The sequence below is a fragment of the Tursiops truncatus genome, chromosome 2 (assembly GCF_011762595.2).
Source record: "Tursiops truncatus isolate mTurTru1 chromosome 2, mTurTru1.mat.Y, whole genome shotgun sequence".
NCBI lineage: Eukaryota > Metazoa > Chordata > Mammalia > Artiodactyla > Delphinidae > Tursiops > Tursiops truncatus.
In genome coordinates, this window is record NC_047035.1 from 49,627,831 (window position 1) to 49,641,797 (window position 13,967).

Consider the following 13,967-nt stretch of genomic DNA (forward strand, 5'->3'; position numbering starts at 1 on the left):
AGTGAGGCGGACGTCCCGCCCCTGCCTAAGTTCCACAACTCCCCACCACAGCCTAAACTCCGCCCCCGCCCCCATAGCCAACGCTTTTTTTTTCTTTTCTTTTTTCCTTTTTATGTTTTTTTTTTTTTATTTTTTTTAAAATCTTTATTGGGATATAATTACTTTACAATGGTGTGTTAGTTTCTGCTTTATAACAAAGTGACTCAGTTATACATATACATATGTTCCCATATCTCTTCCCTCTTGTGTCTCCCTCCCTCCCACCCTCCTTATCCCACCCCTCTAGGTGGTCACAAAACATCTAGCTGATCGCCCTGTGCTATGCGGCTGCTTCCCACTAGCTAGCTATTTTACGTTAGGTAGTGTAAATATGTCCATGCCTCTCTCTCGCTTTGTCACAGCTTACCCTTCCCCCTCCCCATATCCTCAAGTCCATTCTCTAGTAGGTCTGTGTCTTTATTCCTGTCTTACCCCTAGGTTCTTCATGACATTTTTTTTTCTTAAATTCCATATATATGTGTTAGCATATGGTATTTGTCTTTCTCTTTCTGACTTACTTCACTCTGTATGACAGACTCTAGGTCTCTCCACCTCATTACAAATAGCTCAATTTCATTTCTTTTTATGGCTGAGTAATATTCCATTGCGTATATGTGCCACTTCTTCTTTATCCATTCATCCGATGATGGACACGTAGGTTGTTTCCATCTCTGGGCTATTGTAAATAGAGCTGCAATGAACATTTTGGTACATGACTCTTTTTGAATTATGGTTTTCTCAGGGTATATGCCCAGTAGGGGGATTGCTGGGTCATATGGTAGTTCTATTTGCAGTTTTTTAAAGAACCTCCATACTGTTCTCCATAGTGGCTGTACCAATTCACATTCCCACCAGCAGTGCAAGAGTGTTCCCTTTTCTCCACACCCTCTCCAGCATTTATTGTTTCTAGATTTTTTGATGATGGCCATTCTGACTGGTGTGAGATGATATCTCATTGTAGTTTTGATTTGCATTTCTCTAATGATTAATGATGTTGAGCATTCTTTCATGTGTTTGTTGGCAGTCTGTATATCTTCTTTGGAGAAATCTCTATTTACCTCTTCTGGATTGGGTTGTTTGTTTTTCTGTTATTGAGCTGCATGAGCTGCTTATAAATTTTGGAGATTAATCCTTTGTCTGTTGCTTCATTTGCAAATATTTTCTCCCATTCTGAGGGTTGTCTTTTGGTCTTATTTATGGTTTCCTTTGCTGTGCAAAAGCTTTGAAGTTTCATTAGGTCCCATTTGTTTATTTTTGTTTTTATTTCCATTTCTCTAGGAGGTGGGTCAGAAAGGATCTTGCTGTGATTTATGTCATAGAGTGTTCTGCCTATGTTTTCCTCTAAGAGTTTGATAGTTTCTGGCCTTACATTTAGGTCTTTAATCCATTTTGAGCTTATTTTTGTGTATGGTGTTAGGGAGTGATCTAATCTCATACTTGTACAGTTAAACCTGTCCAGTTTTCCCAGCACCACTTATTGAAGAGGCTGTCCTTTCTCCACTGTACATTCCTGCCTCCTTTATCAAAGATAAGGTGACCATATGTGTGTGGGTTTATCTCTGGGCTTTCTATCCTGTTCCATTGATCTATCTTTCTGGTTTTGTGCCAGTACCATACTGTCTTGATTACTGTAGCTTTGTAGTATAGTCTGAAGTCAGGGAGCCTGATTCCTCCAACTCCGATAGCTCCTCCAGCTCAAGATAGCTTTGGCTATTTGGGGTCTTTCGTGTTTCCATACAAATTGTGAAATTTTTTGTCCTAGTTCTGTGAAAACTGCCAGTGGTAGTTTGACAGGGATTGCATTGAATCTGTAGATTGCTTTGGGTAGTAGAGTCATTTTCACAATGTTGATTCTTCCAATCCAAGAACATGGTATGTGTCTCCATCTATTTGTATCATCTTTAATTTCTTTCATCAGCGTCTTATAATTTTCTGCATACAGGTCTTTTGTCTCCTTAGGTAGGTTTATTCCTAGATATTTTATTCTTTTTGTTGCAGTGGTAAATGGGAGTGTTTTCTTGATTTCACTTTCAGATTTTTCATCATTAGTGTATAGGAATGCAAGAGATTTCTGTGCATTAATTTTGTATCCTGCTACTTTACCAAATTCATTGATTAGCTCTAGTAGTTTTCTGGTAGCATATTTAGGATTCTCTATGTATAGTATCATGTCATCTGCAAACAGTAACAGCTCTACTTCTTCTTTTCTGATTTGGATTCCTTTTATTTCCTTTTCTTCTCTGATTGCTGTGGCTAAAACTTCCAAAACTATGTTGAATAAGAGTGGTGAGAGTGGGCAACCTTGTCTTGTTCCTGATCTTAGTGGAAATGCTTTCAGTTTTTCACCATTGAGGACGATGTTGGCTGTGGATTTGTCATATATGGCCTTTATTATGTTGAGGAAAGTTCCCTCTATGCCTACTTTCTGCAGGGTTTTTATCATAAATGGGTGTTGAATTTTGTCAAAAGCTTTCTCTGCATCTATTGAGATGATCATATGGTTTTTCTCCTTCAATTTGTTAATGTGGTGTATCACGTTGACTGATTTGCATATATTGAAGAATCCTTGCATTCCTGGAATAAACCCCACTTGATCATGGTGTATGATCCTTTTAATGTGCTGTTGGATTCTGTTTGCTAGTATTTTGTTGAGGATTTTTGCATCTATGTTCATCAGTGATACTGACCTGTAGTTTTCTTTCTTTGTGACATCCTTGTCTGGTTTTTGTATCAAGGTGATGGTGGCCTGGTAGAATGAGTTTGGGAGTGTTCCTCCCTCTGCTATATTTTGGAAGACTTTGAGAAGGATAGGTGTTAGCTCTTCTCTAAATGTTTGGTAGAATTCACCTGTGAAGCCATCTGGTTCTGGACTTTTGTTTGTTGGAAGATTTTTAATCACAGGTTCAATTTCAGTGCTTGTGATTGGTCTGTTCATATTTTCTATTTCTTCCTGATTCAGTCTTCGCAGGCTGTGCATTTCTAAGAATTTGTCCATTTCTTCCAGGTTGTCCATTTTATTGGCATACAGTTGCTTGTAGTACTCTCTCGTGATCTTTTGTATTTCTGCAGTGTCAGTTGTTACTTCTCCTTTTTCATTTGTAATTCTATTGATTTGAGTCTTCTCCCTTTTTTTCTTGATGAGTCTGGCTAATGGTTTATCAATTTTGTGTATCTTCTCAAAGAACCAGCTTTTAGTTTTATTGATCTTTGCTCTCGTTTCCTTCATTTCTTTTTCATTTATTTCTGATCTGATTTTTATGATTTCTTTCCTTCTGCTAACTTTGGGTTTTTTTTGTTCTTCTTTCTCTAATTGTTTTAGGTGCAAGGTTAGGTTGTTTATTTGAGATGTTTCCTGTTTCTTAAGGTAGGATTGTATTGCTATAAACTTCCCTCTTAGAACTGCTTTTGCTGCATCCCATAGGTTTTGGGTCGTCGTGTCTCCATTGTCATTTGTTTCTAGGTATTTTTTGATTTCCTCTTTGATTTCCTCAGTGATCACTTTGTTACTAAGTAGTGTATTTTTTATCCTCCATGTGTTTGTATTTTTTACAGATCTTTTCCTGTAATTGATATCTACTCTCATAGTGTTGTGGTTGGAAAAGATACTTGATACAATTTCAATTTTCTTAAATTTACCAAGGCTTGATTTGTGACCCAAGATATAATCTATCCTGGAGAATGTTCCATGAGCACTTGAGAAAAATGTGTATTCTGTTGTTTTTGGATGGAATGTCCTATAAATATCAATTAAGTCCATCTTGTTTAATGTATCATTTAAAGCTTGTGTTTCAGGGCTTCCCTGGTGGCGCAGTGGTTGAGAGTCCGCCTGCCGATGCGGGGGACACGGGTTTGTGCCCCGGTCCAGGAAGATCCCACATGCCGCGGAGCGGCTGGACCCATGAGCTTTGGCCACTGAGCCTGCGCTTCGCAACGGGAGAAGCCACAGCCGTGAGAGGCCCATGTACCGCAAAAAAAAAAAAAAAAAAAAGCTTGTGTTTCCTTATTTATTTTCATTCTGGATGATCTGTCCATTGGTGAAAGTGGGGTGTTGAAGTCCCTTACTATGAATGTGTTACTGTCAATTTCCCCTTTTATGGCTGTTGGTATTTGCCTTATGTATTGAGGTGCTCCTATGTTGGGTGCATAAATATTTACAATTGTTATATCTTCTTCTTGGATCGATCCCTTGATCATTATGTAGTGTCTTTTTTTGTTTCTTCTAATAGTCTTTATTTTAAAGCCTATTTTGTCTGATATGAGAATTGCTACTCGGGCTTTCTTTTGGTTTCCATTTGCATGGCATATCTTTTTCCATCCCCTTACTTTCTGTCTGTATGTGTCTCTAGGTCTGAAGTGGGTCTCTTGTAGACAACATATATATGGGTATTGTTTTTGTATCCATTCAGCCAATCTGTGTCTTTTGGTGGGAGCATTTAGTCCATTTACATTTAAGGTAATTATCGATATGTATGTTCCTATTCCCATTTTCTTAATTGTTTTGGGTTTGTTATTGTAGGTTTTCTCCTTCTCTTCTGTTTCTTGCATAGAGAAGTTCCTTTAGCATTTGTTGTAAAGCTGGTTTGGTGGTGCTGAGCTCTCTCAGCTTTTCCTTGTCTGTAAAGGTTTTAATTTCTCCATCAAATCTGAATGAGATCCTTGCTGGGTAGAGTAATCTTGGTTGTAGGTTTTTCTCCTTCATCACTTTAAATATGTCGTGCCAGTCCCTTCTGGCTTGCAGAGTTTCTGCTGAAAGATCAGCTGTTAACCTTATGGGGATTCCCTTGTGTGTTATTGGTTGTTTTTCCCTTGCTGCTTTTAATATGTTTTCTTTGTATTTAATTTTTGACAGTTTGATTAAGATGTGTCTTGGCGTATTTCTCCTTGGATTTATCCTGTATGGGACTCTCTGTACTTCCTGGACTTGATTAACTATTTCCTTTCCCATATTAGGGAAGTTTTCAACTATAATCTCTTCAAATATTTTCTCAGTCCCTTTCTTTTTCTCTTCTTCTTCTGGAACCCCTATCGAATGTTGGTGCATTTAATGTTGTCCCAGAGGTCTCTGAGACTGTCCTCAGTTCTTTTCATTCTTTATTCTGCTCTGTGGTAGTTATTTCCACTATTTTATCTTCCAGGTCACTTATCCGTTCTTCTGCCTCAATTATTCTGCTATTGATCCCATCTAGAGTATTTTTAATTTCATTTACTGTGTTGTTCATCGTTGCTTGTTTCATCTTTAGTTCTTCTAGGTCCTTCTTAAATGTTTCTTGCATTTTGTCTATTCTATTTCCAAGATTTTGGATCATCTTTACTATCATTATTCTAAATTCTTTTTCGGGTAGACTGCCTATTTCCTCTTCATTTGTTAGGTCTGGTGGGTTTTTATCTTGCTCCTTCATCTGCTGTGTGTTTTTCTGTCTTCTCATTTTGCTTATCTTACTGTGTTTGGGGGTCTCCTTTTTGCAGGCTGCAGGTTCATAGTTCCCATTGTTTTTGGTGTCTGTCCCCAGTGGCTGAAGTTGGTTCAGTGGGTTGTGTAGGCTTCCTGGTGGAGGGGACTAATGCCTGTGTTCTGGTAGATGAGGCTGGATCTTGTCTCTCTAGTGGGCAGGTCCACATCTGGTGGTGTGTTTTGGGGTGTCCGTAGACTTATTATGATTTTAGGCAGGCTCTCTGCTAATGGGTGGGGTTGTGTTCCTGTCTTGCCAGTTGTTTGTCATAGGGTGTCCAGCACTGTAGCTCGCTGGTCATTGAGTGAAGCTGGGTGTTGGTGTTGAGATGGAGATCTCTGGGAGATTTTTGCTGTTTGATATTATGTGGAGCTGGGAGGTCTCTTGTAGACCAGTGTCCTGAAATTGTCTCTCCCACTTCAGAGGCACAGCACTCACTCCTGGCTGCAGCACCTTTCATCCACACGGCTCAGAATAAAAGGGAGAAAAAATAGTAAGTAAGTAAGCAAGAAAGAAAGAAAGAAAGAAAGAAAGGAGGGAGGGAGGGGGGGAGGGAGGGAAGGAAGGAAAGAAAGAAAGAAGATAAAGTAAAATAAAATAAAGTAAGATAAAATAAAGTTATTAAAATAAAAAATAATTATTAAGAAAAACCAAAAAAAAAATTTGAAGGAAAAAAATAAAAAGGACGGATAAAACCCTAGGACAAATGGTGGAAGCAAACCTATACAGACAAAATCTCACACAGAAGCATACACATACACACTCACAAAAAGAAGAAAAGGGGAAAAATTCATAAATCTTGCTCTCAAAGTCCACCTCCTCAATTTGGGATGATTCGTTGTCTATTCATGTATTCCACAGATGCAGGGTACATCAAGTTGATTGTGGAGCTTTAATCCACTGCTTCTGAGGCTGCTGGGAGAGATTTCCCTTTCTCTTCTTTGTTCTCACAGCTCCCAGGGGCTCAACTTTGGATTTGGCCCCGCCTCTGCGTGTAGGTCGCTGGAGGGTGTCTGTTCTTCGCTCAGACAGGACGGGGTTAAAGGAGCAGCTCCTTCGGGGGCTCTGGCTCACTCAGGCCAGGGGGAGGGAGGGGCACGGAGTGCGGGGCGAGCCTGCGGCGGCAGAGGCCGGCATGACGTTGCACCAGCCTGAGGCGCGCCGTGGGTTCTCCCGGGGAAGTTGTCCCTGGATCCCAGGACCCTGGCAGTGGTGGGCTGCACAGGCTCCCGGGAGGGGAGGTGTGGAGAGTCACCTGTGCTCGCACACAGCCTTCTTGGTGGAGGCAGCAGCAGCCTTAGCATCTCGTGCCCGTCTCTGGGGTCCGCGCTGTTAGCCGCGGCGCCTGTCTCTGGAGCTCCTTTAAGCAGTGCTCTTAATCCCCTCTCCTCACGCACCAGGAAACGAAGAGGGAAGAAAAAGTCTCTTGCCTCTTTGGCAGGTCCAGACTTTTCCCTGGACTCCCTCCCGGCTAGCCGTGGTGCACTAACCCCCTGCAGGCTGTGTTCACACTGCCAACCCCAGTTCTCTCCCTGTGCTCTGACCGAAGCCCGAGCCTCAGCTCACAGCCCCGCCCACCCTGGCGGGTGAGCAGACAAGCCTCTCGGGCTGGTGAGTGCTGGTCGGCACTGATCCTCTGTGCGGGAATCTCTCCGCTTTGCCCTCCGCACCCCGTTGCTGTACTCTCCTCCGCGGCTCCGAAGCTTTCCCCCTCCGCCACCCGCAGTCTCCGTCCATGAAGGGGCTTCCTAGTGTGTGGAAACCTTTCCTCCTTCACAGCTCCCTCCCACTGGTGCAGGTCCTGTCCCTATCCTTTTGTCTCTCTTTATTCTTTTTTCTTTTGCCCTACCCAGGTATGTGTGGACTTTCTTGCCTTTTGGGAGGTCTGAGGTCTTCTGCCAGCGTTCAGTAGGTGTTCTGTAGGAGTTGTTCCACGTGTAGATGTATTTCTGGTGTATCTGTGGGGAGGAAGGTGATCTCCGCGTCTTACTCTTCCACCATCTTCCCTACGATCTCCTCTCCATACTATTTTCCATAGTGGTTGCACCAGTTTACATTCCACCAACAGTGCAGGAGGGTTCTCTTTTGTCCACACCCTCTCCAGCATTTATTGTTTGTAGATTTTTTGATGATAGCCATTCTGACCTGTGTGCAGTGATGCCTCATTGTAGTTTTGATTTGCATTTCTCTAATAATTAGTGATGTTGAGTATCTTTTCATGTGCCTCTTAGCCATCTGTATGTCTTCTTTGGAAAAATGTCTATTTAGGTCTTCTGCCCATTTTTTGATTGGGTTGTTTGTGTTTTCAATATTGAGTTGTATGAGCTGTTTGTATATTTTGGATATTAACCCCTTGTCAGTCACATCATTTGTAAGCATTTCTCATAGGTCTTTTCATTTTGTTTCTGGTTTCCTCTGCTGTGCAAAAGCAATTAAGTGTGAATAGGTCCCATTTGTCTATTTTTGCTTTTATTTCTTCTGATCAAAGAAAAGTAAGAGAGACTGATCTAAGAAAATATTGCTGTGATTATGTCAGGGAATGTTTTGCCCATGTTCTCTTCTAGGAGTTTTTTGATGTCATGTCTTATATTTAGGTCTTTAAACCATTTTGAGTTTATTTTTGTATGTGGTGTGAGGGAGTGTTCTAATTCCATTGAGTTACATGTAGTTGTCTCGCTTCCCCAAAACCACTTACTGAAGAAACTATCTTTTCTCCATTGTATATTCTTGCCTCCTTTGCCATAGATTAATTGATGGTAGGTACGTGGGTTTATTTCTGGGTTCTCTATTCTTTTTTTTTTTTTTGTGGTACATGGGCCTCTCACTGTTGTGGCCTCTCCCGTTGTGGAGCACAGGCTCCGGACATGCAGGCTCAGTGGCCCTGGCTCATGGGCCCAGCCGCTCCACGGCATGTGGGATACTCCCAGACTGGGGCACGAACCCATGTTCCCTGCATCGGCAGGCAGACTCTCAACCACTGCGCCACCAGGGAAGCCCTGGGTTCTCTATTCTGTCCCAGTAATCTATATGTCTGTTTTTGTGCCAATACCACACTGTTTTGATTACTGTAACTTTTTACTATAGTCTGAAGTCTGGAAGGGTTATGCCTCCAGCTTTGTTTTCTTCCTCACTTTGCCGTTTGGTTATGCATTAAAAAGCATTACTCTGAGGAGCAATCCAAAGTCTTTACCGTATTGCCAAGAGGTTTAATGATGAAAAAGTTTTAAGAACACCTGACTTAAAGCTAAAATAAATAATGCTTGTTAATGATCAAAGAGGAGGAGTGAGGGGGAAGGAGGAAAACAAGGAGACTCCAAGAATACCTGGCTTGGGCTTCCCTGGTGGCGCAGTGGTTGAGAGTCCACCTGCCGATGCAGGGGACACGAGTTCGTGCCCCGGTCCGGGAAGGTCCCACATGCCGCGGAGCAGCTGGGCCCGTGAGCTATGGCCACTGAGCCTGTGCGTCCGGAGACTGTGCTCTGCAATGGGAGAGGCCACAACAGTGAGAGGCCAGCATACGGCAAAAAAAGAATACCTGGCTGAGTGACTGGGTGATTGACGGTGACACCTCCCACCACAAAGAACAAGGAGGGAGGAGACGTTTGGAGAGGATGATGACGAAAGTTTTCATTTGTGAAGATGCTGGGTATGAGAAGCCCATAGTACAAGCAGTTGGAGCTGTCAGGTGGAGAGTGGGAAATATGGCTACAGAGTTCAGGAGTAACCATGGGAACAGACTCATTTCAGAATCAATGGCGTAGACTCATTACAAAATAAGCACGCATATCCCTCTCAACTACTATGATTGAATAGCCAAAAGAAGAGAAAGAATTCAACATGAAAAGAAAAAAAAAGAATAAACAAGCATATCCAGGCAGATTATGTGTAAGGCGGTATGTACGGGAACTGAGGAGGGAGAGGGGGTGGCGAAAGAGAGCAAGGTCAAGTGGTCAGAATGGAGGGAGGAGGACTGACTTGAGGAGCCAGGGCAGAAAGGATGCAGGAGAGAGTTGTGTCAACATTGTCAGACGCAGCAAGAGGCCAAATCGGACTCAGACTATTCAGAGGCCATAGAGTCAGGCAGTGGTGACTGTATGGGAGAGTACCCCAAAGCTGTGAGGAGCCAGATCTCAGAGAATTGAGGAATGAGGATGTAGGAGCCATATATATGGGCTTCTCTTTCAAGACATTTAGTTGGAGGGGGGGAATAGGGGGAGGAGTTGGGAAGCCTCTGAGAAAGAGGTAGGCAGGGAGTGGTGTGGCCAGAATCAAGGGATGACATTTTTGAGCATGTCTCTGGTCTGACAGGGAAGACCCAGTGGAGAGGAAGAGCTTGGCCATCCAAGGGTGGGGAGGTCAGTGGAGAGACAGAATCCCGAGGTGGGGGGGGAGGAGACCAGGGGCCACGAGGGCACAGGTGGATAGAAGGAGAAGGGCCATCTGTTCCTCTTCCATGAGAGGCGATATTGACTATAACAGAACGTACAGCTGAGTCTGGATGAGATGAGAAGAAACAAAGGCATTCCCTCATTCCTCTTTCCTCCAGACAGAAGTGGATCCACGGCTTGTGGACCTGAAATGTGTGCAGTTTGTGGGGAGGGCCTGTTTACAAAGAAGAACACAAAATTCACCAAATCAAAAGTAGGGACAAAGTAAACATTTATTTAGAACGAGAAACGAAATCACACAAATTATACATTTTTAAAAAACAGACAGATACCACAAACCCTATAAAATTCAGAAAACAATATGGTTTATAGTTATCAACTGGCACACTTCTGCAGTACTTTTTTCCCCTATATATTTGGCTATAAACTCTGATCATCTCTATGACAATACTTGTGTAATATTTCCTAAAGAGAGAGTAGAAGGATACTTCAATATTTCTTCTAATGTGGTTGGTTGAATTTGTTTTTTTAATATTGACTGGTGGGATACGTAAAGCTTGCATCTTCACACACAGACTTACCTGCTGTTTGTAGTACTGCTATAGGATTCTGCTCTGCAAATTCAGGAATTATAATTTTATCTAACCGAATTCCCATTAAAAAAGAAAAACAAAACACCTGCGTAATGTATGTTTTAGCTGACTCAGGCTACTATAACAAAATACCATAGACCTAGTGGCTTAAAGAATAGACGTTTATTTCTCACAGTTCTGGAGGCTGGGAATTCTGAGATCAGGTACTAGCATAGTTGAGTTCTGGTGAGAGGCCTCTCCCTGGTTTGCAGATGACTGCCTACTTGCTGTGTCCTCACATGGCTGAGAGAAAGCAAGCAAGCTCCCTGGTATCTTCTTATAAGGTCACTAATTCCATCACGAGGACCCCATCCTCATGACCTCATCTAGATCTAATGACCTCCCAGAGGCCCCATCTCCAAATACGATCACATTGTGGGTTAGGGCTTCAGCATATGAATTGAGGGGGGACAAGTATTCAGTTCATAACAGTGCATTACTAATTAATTAATGCCACATTATCTAGTATGTTCCTGACAGGGAAAAAACTTCTGTTTTGACTATGTCCTGAGAACCAAATCCTCTACTTATTTTATATATAAGGGGATTACAAGAACTTTCCACAGACTAACTTCTGGTTTTGTACATTTCAAACTCTGTTTCCCCCTCTGTCCCCACACCCCTGCTGCCAGCCTCTAATGGGACACATTCCTGTCACCGTGTCCTGCTTGCACAGATGGCACAGCGGGTGGTAGGAATCCTGGGAGCTCCTTCTACACCAGGATGAACAGCAATAACTGAGATCAATATGGGAGCGACCAAACCACATAGATGTTCCCCACTAAATCCAAACTAATGTCTTCAACTTCCTCTCCACTGGATCCCCAAATGCCGACAGCTGCTTCCAGGCTACCTGACACAAGGGGAACATATGGAAACAGACAGCATCTTAACCAATTGCTATTAAAATACCTTACTTTTGCAAACTTGACAAAAGCACCACATGAACACATTGCTAGGGCCTCTCTCAGGGCTCAGGAAGTGACGGGCTTTCCCTTCATGGTGAACCTATTTCTGCCTCTAGTGCATGGGCTGTGAATGTGAGGGTAGGGGCAGTGGTGAGACAACTATATAAAATAAAATCATTGACAATTATGTAGTGCTTACCAGGGGAAATGCTATGTGTGTATTAAGTTCTTTAATCCTCATAACAAACCTATGATGTTTGCACTATGAAATTCTTCATTTTATGGGCTGGGTAACTGAGTCACAGAGAGGTTAGGTAACTTGCCCAGGGTCACACATGTAGTGAGTGCCAGACCTCGGATTTGAATCCAGGCAGTCCAGCTCATGCTTGCCCCTCGTGCACAGAGCAGCCTTTCCGTAGCATACCTCCCAGCCTGCACAACCACTCCAGGACTCTGCAGTCCCACCTGTCACTTTCTGACACAGTATAATTTTACTGATTTGCTTGTTTTCTGTCCCTTGCTACTAAAATATAGACTCTATGAGGACAGAGTTGTTTATTTTGTTCGCTGCTGCATCCCCAGCGCCTAAAACACTGTTTGGCACACAGTAGCTCTGTAGTAAATATTTTGTGATCATCTGAAACTCTTTAATACTCCTCTAAACTCTTTAATCACTCCAAGAGGAGATTTGTAAAATGCAAAAGAAAACAAAAATAAGAGGAAACACAAACAAGTGGGGAAATTTTGGCTCACATGAAATCCATGGGGAGAAAACGAACTTTATATATTTTGAATAAGAAGTTGACGCCGTGCTAAGTGTCTGTAATTCATGTTATCCAGTCCTACATGTCTCAGATCAGGTAGATTATACAGGGAACCACCTAGGAATGACCAAGGAACTCCAGATGGTCTTGTGCACTCAGCTGAGGTTTGAAATCAAAATTTGTGTTAGCACCTGACTGCATATTTATGCATTATGTGATCTTCTCTTGTAATACTCAAGGGCCAAAGAAAACATACAGATGGGTGGATGCAAGACTGAGGATTTGTTGATTGGCTGTGCCAGCACGTCAGAGGAGTGGGGGGGTTGTGTCTGATGAGGAGAGTACCCTTAAAGTGTCCTTAAATCCAAGAGGGCTGGGGGCTGTTATACAGGCAGATTGAAGGCCGATGCCTTGGTAAGACTGAAGATGGGTGGGATGAAGGTGGAGGGGAAGGAAGGGTATAGAGTTGAGGTCAGAGTGGAATTTCAGAGTTCAAGATTTCAGAGGTGAAGCAGTTCTAGGTGATGACAAGGTCTTGTAACAAGATAGGAGATATTGATGGCAACTGAGTAGAGCTCTCAGATGAGTCATAGGACATGAGAAAATTTGATATTGTGTGGGTTAGGCACTGATGCATACATTTATCATCTTGGGTGATGATTTGGAAACTGCAAAGCCAGCTTTAAATATCACATGATGTTTAAGTATCACCTTCTCCAATAGTCTCCTTTTGCTTGAAAATACTTGACTTATAATAACTCTAAAATAATAATCCTCCCCAAATTAACAAACCAGGATTTTAGTATCATTTCAATTCAGCAGGTTCATAATGTTGGGGGCTGTGAGTTTTGCTTGCTGAAGGTTTGATTCTTTTTTTCCTTAATATTTATTTATTTATCTATCTATTTATTTATCTATCTATTTATTTATTTGGCCGCGCTGGGTCTTAGTTGCGGTCGCAGAATCTCCTTTGCGGCATGAGGGCTCTTTAGCTGCAGCGTGCGGGATCTAGTTCCTTGACCTGGGATGGAACCCGGGCCCCCTGCATTGGGAGGGCGGAGTCTTAACCACTGCGCCATCTGGGAAGTCCCTGAAGGTTTGATTCTGTTCAAAGAATAATTTGCAGATAAACACACACCAAAGGAGTGCCACTCTATAGCTCCAGATTAAAGTCCGTTTTGAGATGATACTGAAGAATCCATATTCTATTTGGTGCTACACACATCATAAAAGATCTTGAGTCTCCAGAAATCCACATTCTAAAGCTACAAGACACTCAGTAAACACATAAATACCATGTTAAACAATGGTAGGATGGATAAAAGCACTTAGATCTCCCAGACACCCAATCCACGAAGTGCTCCAATTACAAATATAACAGGCTGACCTTCAGAGAAACAAAATCTTTACTAAGCATTCTCTAATAGCTTTTAAAAAAGATAATAGAAGCTTGAAATTGGATGTAATGTCCAGTGAAGAGTAAGATTTCAGCTTCTTTCACTGTCAGGTGCAGCTGGGGATAGGCAAAGAAACGTTCTGTTTTGTTTTGTTTTTCGAAGTTTTTTATCCAGTACTAAGCGTGAAACATTAAAGAAAGATATCAGAAATCCCAGATCAACCGTAGCCAGCAAGTAAATTGATTATATTCTTTTTTAAGGATATTCATAATAAAAGAATCAATCCACATGTTTAATTGAATTCACCTAAAATGGTAAGAAATCTTACTGAAGTTGTACAAAGTAGAGATTGTGTAAAAGGCATTCAACCTTGCAAACTTTCTAACCAG

The 13,967-nt window shown here is 42.1% G+C and overlaps 1 long non-coding RNA gene across 2 annotated transcripts in view; it reads left to right on the forward strand.

Annotated features, from left to right (window-relative positions):
- LOC109548073 (uncharacterized) overlaps positions 1-13,967 on the forward strand; it is a 34,213-nt gene that overhangs the window by 12,175 nt on the left and 8,071 nt on the right. The window lies entirely within an intron of this gene.